Source organism: Hydra vulgaris, chromosome 03 (assembly GCF_038396675.1).
Source record: "Hydra vulgaris chromosome 03, alternate assembly HydraT2T_AEP".
In the NCBI taxonomy this organism is placed as follows: domain Eukaryota; kingdom Metazoa; phylum Cnidaria; class Hydrozoa; order Anthoathecata; family Hydridae; genus Hydra; species Hydra vulgaris.
In genome coordinates, this window is record NC_088922.1 from 56,585,001 (window position 1) to 56,591,631 (window position 6,631).

At 22.8% G+C, this 6,631-nt stretch overlaps 1 long non-coding RNA gene across 2 annotated transcripts in view; it reads right to left on the reverse strand.

Annotated features, from left to right (window-relative positions):
- Window positions 1-6,371, reverse strand: part of LOC136077785 (uncharacterized) — a 45,393-nt gene extending 39,022 nt beyond the window's left edge. For both annotated transcript variants that reach the window (XR_010637278.1, XR_010637279.1), the window contains exons 1-3: window positions 6,296-6,371; window positions 5,969-6,025; window positions 5,677-5,806 (exon numbers count right to left, since the gene is read on the reverse strand). This is a non-coding gene — a long non-coding RNA (uncharacterized LOC136077785). The remainder of the gene's footprint in view (window positions 1-5,676; window positions 5,807-5,968; window positions 6,026-6,295) is intronic.
- Between the last annotated feature and the right edge of the window lie 260 nt (window positions 6,372-6,631).

Sequence of the window (6,631 nt, forward strand, 5' to 3'; positions counted from 1 at the left end):
TGATATTTCTTTAAACATCTGAATATTATTAAAATTAAATGCTATTTCTAACTTAAAAGTAACATATTTAATACAACTTTGCAATTTTTTAAAATGGTCAACTTAAAATAAATAAATCAACAACGAAAATAACATGAAAAAACCAAAAATACCCTGAGCTAGTGTCTAATGTTGATAAACCTTGAGCTTTGCGACGCTTTTACAGTGATTCTTTGCGTTGTTTTATTCAACGTTGAATAAACAAGATTTTTTGAGAAGATAATATATGTTGAAACTTATACGCTTTGTCAACGTTGAAAATGTTACGTTTAAAAAGCGGTTTATTTTTAACGTTGACAAAGCGTAGATTTTCAATCGTCTTTAAAGTGGCTTTTTGCATAAGTTGATTCTACCTTGAATAAAATTTTTATTTTGAGACGCCTAAAATACGTTACAATTTCAACACTTAATCAACGTTTAAGTTTACCCGCGTTTATTTTACAAAAAAAAACATTGATTCAACGTTGAAATGGCGTTGTTTTTGTGACTGCAACGCTTTTTCTACGCTGCGACCGGTTTTCAACATTGATTCAACGGTGACATGTTTTTTGGGTTCCTCAACGTTGTCAAAACAACATTTTATTATTGTTGGTAAAGTAACACTTTTTCAACGTTTTTTAACTACCACATTTTCAACGTTGGTATATGTAACATTGAAAAACCGCTGTTTCATAAATAGCTTATATACATTAAAAAGGCAGCGAATGTCTAGCGTTGATAAACCTTAAACTTTGCGACGTTTTTACAGTGGTTATTTGTGTACTTATATTCAACGTTGAATAAACGCGATTTTTTAAAAGGATAATATACGTTGAAATTTATTCGCTTATTCAACGTTGAAATGTGATGTTTCAAAAGTGGTTTATTTTTGACGTTGATAAAATCTTTAAAGAGGCTTTTTGCATAAGTTGATTCCACGTTGAATAAACGTTTTTTTTTTGAGAAGCTAAATTTCTTTACAATTTCAACGCCTATACAAGATTTCAATTTACCGCAATTTAGTGTACAAAAAAATATATTGATTCAACGTTAATAAACACTTTCTTTTTGTGACTGAAACGCTTTTTCTACGCTGCCACCGGTTTTCAACGTTGATTCAAAGCTGACATATTTGCTGGGTACTCACCCAGCAAACATGTCAGCGTTGAATCAACGTTGAAAACCGGTCGCAGCGTAGAAAAAGCGTTGCAGTAACACAAAAAACGCGCTTTCAACGTTGAATCAATGCTTGTTTTTGTATACTAAATCGCGGTAAATTTAAACGTTTAATAAGCGTTGAAATTGTAACGTAATTTAGCTTCTCAAAAAAAAACGTTTATTCATCGTGGAATCAACTTACGCAAAAAGCCACTTTAAACGTCACATTTTCAACGTTGAATAAGCGTATAATTATCAACTTATATTATCTTCTCAAAATATTGCGTTTATTCAACGTTGATTTAAAGTACGCAAATAATCACTGTAAAAACAACGCAAAGTAGAAGGTTTCTCAACGTTAGACATTAGCTGCTTTTTCAACGTATTTAAGCTATTTATGAAACAACGCTTATTCAACGTCACATATACCAAAGTTGTAAAGGTGGCAGTTAAAAAACGTTGAAAAAGTGTTTTTTTGCCAACGTTAATTAAACGTTGTTTTGACAACGTTGAGAAAGTGACGCATTGAAAATTATTGTCTCATTATCTAGCCATTACAAAAATAATTTGCCGTAAAGAAAAGGCAATGAAAACTTAAAAGAATGCATGCAGATGGTATAAAAAAAACATTTTGATAAAGTTGTGTTTTATAACTTCTTTTTATTGTGGCTAATTTAAAACTTTTAGACTTTGCATCAAATTGTATATAATATTCATAAATCTCAGAGTATATTTAGTTTATTCAGGTTATTTTTGTTGATGATTTTTTTTTTTTTAAATGACCATTTTAATAAATTGTAAAGTTGTATTAAATATGTTATTTCTAAGTTACAAATTGCACTTAATTTTAATAAGATTCAGATGTTTTAAGTAATATCAAAATTAATAAAACATAATAAGTCAGACTAAATTTAGTCTGTTCACAGACTAATTTTTTTATTTATTTGAAAAACTTTAAGCACCTTACCCTAATTATCAAGCAAATAGTCAGTATAAAATCTTCAACCAAAAATGAAAGTATGCATTATTAAGTTTTTTTTATATAAAAACACGTTTGGATAGAAACTTTATTTCCATTTTTTTGAAAAACTTCTAATTTTAATAGGAAAAGTATTATGTCCTAATTATAGAGTTGGTGTTGTATATTTAATTCTAACATTTATTCTTTATCATATATTTTTATTTATTTTATTAATATGTATTTATGCATATATATATGGATAAATTTATGAATATAAATAAAAGAAATATGTACATTTTATATATGTATATATAATGTTATATTTCTAGTCCTAATTTTAGAGTTGGTGTTGTATATATAATTCTAACATTTATTATTTATCAAATACCTATGATTTGTATTTTTATTTTTTTTAATATTATGTATTAATGCATGTAATTATGAATATATATATATATATATATATATATATATATATATATATATATATATATATATATATATATATATATATATATATACATATATATATATATATATATATATATATATATATATATATATATATATATATATATATATATATATATATATATATATATATATATATATATATATATATATATATATATATATATATATATATATATATATATATATATATACATATATATACATATATTATATATATATATATATTTATATTTATATATATATATATATATATATATATATATATATATATATATATATATATATATATATATATATATATATATATATGTATTTATATATATATATATATATATGTATATATAATATATACTTATATATATATACATATATATATATATATATATATATATTTGTTTCAAAACAATTTTTTGCTCTCCTTGATGATAAAAAAACACATTTAAGGAACAAAAAAAAAAAAAATCGCTTATTTTTTCAATAAATTGTAAAATATTTAATGTTTAACAAGGATAAAAATTAAGAAACACCTCATTCCAATCTCTTTTCTTTTTTTACTTTCTACTTTTATTAAAATTTAAAAGTAACTTAAAGTAGGTCACTTTAAAGATCATTTTCAGTTATTCGAACTTTGGGTAACTTGAAGTAAATTCTTATACCCTTGGAGATTTGATTAACCAGGAGTTTACTATATATATATATATATATATATATATATATATATATATATATATATATATATATATATATATTTATATATATATATATATATATATATATATATATATATATATACATATATATATATATATATATATATATATATATATATACGTATATGTATATATATATATATGTATATATATATATGTACATATATATATATATATATATATATATATATATATATATATATATATATATATTTATATATATATATATATATATATATATACATATATATGTATATATGTATATATATATATATATATAAATATATATATATATATACATATATGTATATATATATATATATATATATATATATATATATATATATATATATAATATATATATATATATACATACAGTCACAAGCAAAATTAAGTAACATTATTGATAAAATTGAAACTCAAACAATAAAAACAAAATTATATACGTCAGGATCTACAAAACCAAAAAAAATTTTTTTTTTTTTTTAATTTGATTCCAAAGAAAGAAAAAAATTTATATTTATGCCTCTTTATTACTCATTGCAAAAGTAACTCTATTAAATGAAATTTGATAACTAACAGTTTTTCTGTCTAAAATAAATGTGACCAAAGTAAGAAACATCAACATTTTTATTATGAAATATGTTTTTTCAATAACTACTCACTAAAAAGGATTAATATCAAAAATATTTTGTTAAAGTTATTAACAATAAGCATTTTAAACTATAATTTTTGAAATTTAATTTTAGAAAAAGCAAAAATAATAATAATAATGGTTTATCATCAAAATTATTCATTGGACATCAGATCTCAGGTCACTTGTGATTGAAAAGAGGGCCTAACCTACAAGCAATGTGATGAAAAATATCAAATATCAGTAAGTGGTGTTAGGTAGATGTGTATAAAATATGAAACAACTGGTTCTGCTGAAAATCAGAAAAGACTTGGTCTCCCCATTAAGACTTCAACAAGAACCAATATCTTAAATGCACTGATAGAAAAAAAAAATTCAACACTAACTTCAAAACAGATAGTTGAAAATCCTTATTTAAATGTTTCCCGTCAAACTGCACAGAAAAGACTTAATTTAAGTGGTTTAATAATTTAGGTGGTTTAAATAAACCTTCTTCAGAAAAGTAAACCCGTCAATAGTCGTATAAACAAAAAGAAACTTTTAGCACTTGCAAAACTGCATATTAACAAGAGTGAGGCATTTTGGAACTTAGTGTTATGGTCTGATGAGAATAAATGTCAAATATTTGGCTTTAAAAAACGACAAAGAGCTTGGCGCAGACCTTGTGATGCACTCTTAGATAGAAATCTTACAAAAACAATCAAGCATGGAGGTGGCTCGCCTATGGCTTGGGAATGCTTTGATTCAAATGGTGTCGGACGACTTGTGAATGTTGAATGCATAATGACAGGGAAGTTGTATGTTGATTGGCTTTCAAAAAATTTATGTCAATCCATTAAAGATCTGATTGCAAATTTTTTTTTCAAAATGACAACGATCTTAAACGCACAAGCATAAATGCAAAACAGTTCTTCAAAAAAAAGTAAAGCTAACATCCTTAAATGGCCGCCACAAAGACCGAAACCTTAACTCTGTTGAAAATATATGGGCAATTTTAAAATCTAAAATACCTCCTTCAAAACGAACAAATATAAAAAAACTTTAAGAGAGTTTTATTGAAATTTGGAATTTAATTGATGCTGACCTCACATCAAAGCGTGTAAAAAGCATGCCAAGATGTTTAGAAGCAGTCGTAAAAGCAAAAGGTGGCACAACAAACTAATTAAATGAAAATCAGACATGATATTCTTGCATTTGTAATAAGATTTATTGACAAAACATTATACTTTATTAAAACAATTTTGATGCTTCTTACTTTAGTCACATTTACTTTGGACAGAAAAATTGTAAGATAGCTCATTTCATTTAAGAGAGTTACTGTTACGATGAGTTAAAAAAAATTATAAATATTTTTTTTCTTCTTTACAATCAAATTTAAAAAAAACATAAAATTTTTGCAGTTATGTAGATTACGACATAAATAATTTTTTTTTTTTTTTTGAGTTTTGAATTATATATATATATATACATATATATATATATATATATATATATATATATATATATATATATATATATATATTTACATATATATATATATATATATATATATATACATACTATATATATATATATATATATATATACATATAAATATATATATATATATATATATATATATATATATATATATATATATATATATATAATTTTATGAAAGTCAAAATTTAGAACTAAAAATAGTCACAATTCCATACATAAATCAACTAAATTAAACTTACTTCAATAGGTGTAACTATAAACCATCAACTTAAATCATATAATGTACTTCGTTCATAAGATGGAAACCAGTAAAAACCATATCATTCCTCTATCTTTGATCTACCAGTACTTTACTAAATAAACTTACACCTAAAATCAAATTATCACAATTTAAAAAAATTTAAGCAGTATTATTAAAATCAGCTATGACCATTAGTTAATATTAAATTTTATTTATTCTTTACCATATAAAAAACAAAGAAAAGTTAAACGCAAAGAGAAACACAATCATTCACCAACATAATTACATACATTCTTATTCGGAGTCTTCTGTAGTCGTAAAATTAAATCCTTTGCCTACATCTTTATCTAATAATAAATACTAATTAGTAATTATTTAGTAAAACAAATATAAACAAAAATGTAAAAACTCAAATGTAGTATCAGTGTAAACAGATTACGATATATATCAAGGCAATCATAATACAATAAACAGATTCAAAATATTACTTATCCCAAAATAAAAATGAGAAATAAGTTCATTTGATATAGTACTTCACCATTAATATAAAACTATAATAGTTTTTTTAATTATATAAAACAACTAAAATAGCAATGAGTAATGTAAAATTAAATGACCTCCAGTTACTTTAATTCTTTTAACTCTAAGCTTGTTCCATGAAAAATCAATTGGAAAACTGATATGGGCAGCTTTCAATGCATGAAGACCAGTCGACAAAAAGAACCAACCATCCTTTACCCAACAACATGGAACAACTGCCTCTGCTTAATCTGTTTTTAAAATAAACAACTAAAGCCCAAGATTGTGAAGTCATTGTAATAGATCATCTAAAAATAAGGCATCATTTGTTTTATTTACATATATATATATATATATAAATATATATATATATATATATATATATATATATATATATATATATATATATATAAATATATATATATATATATATA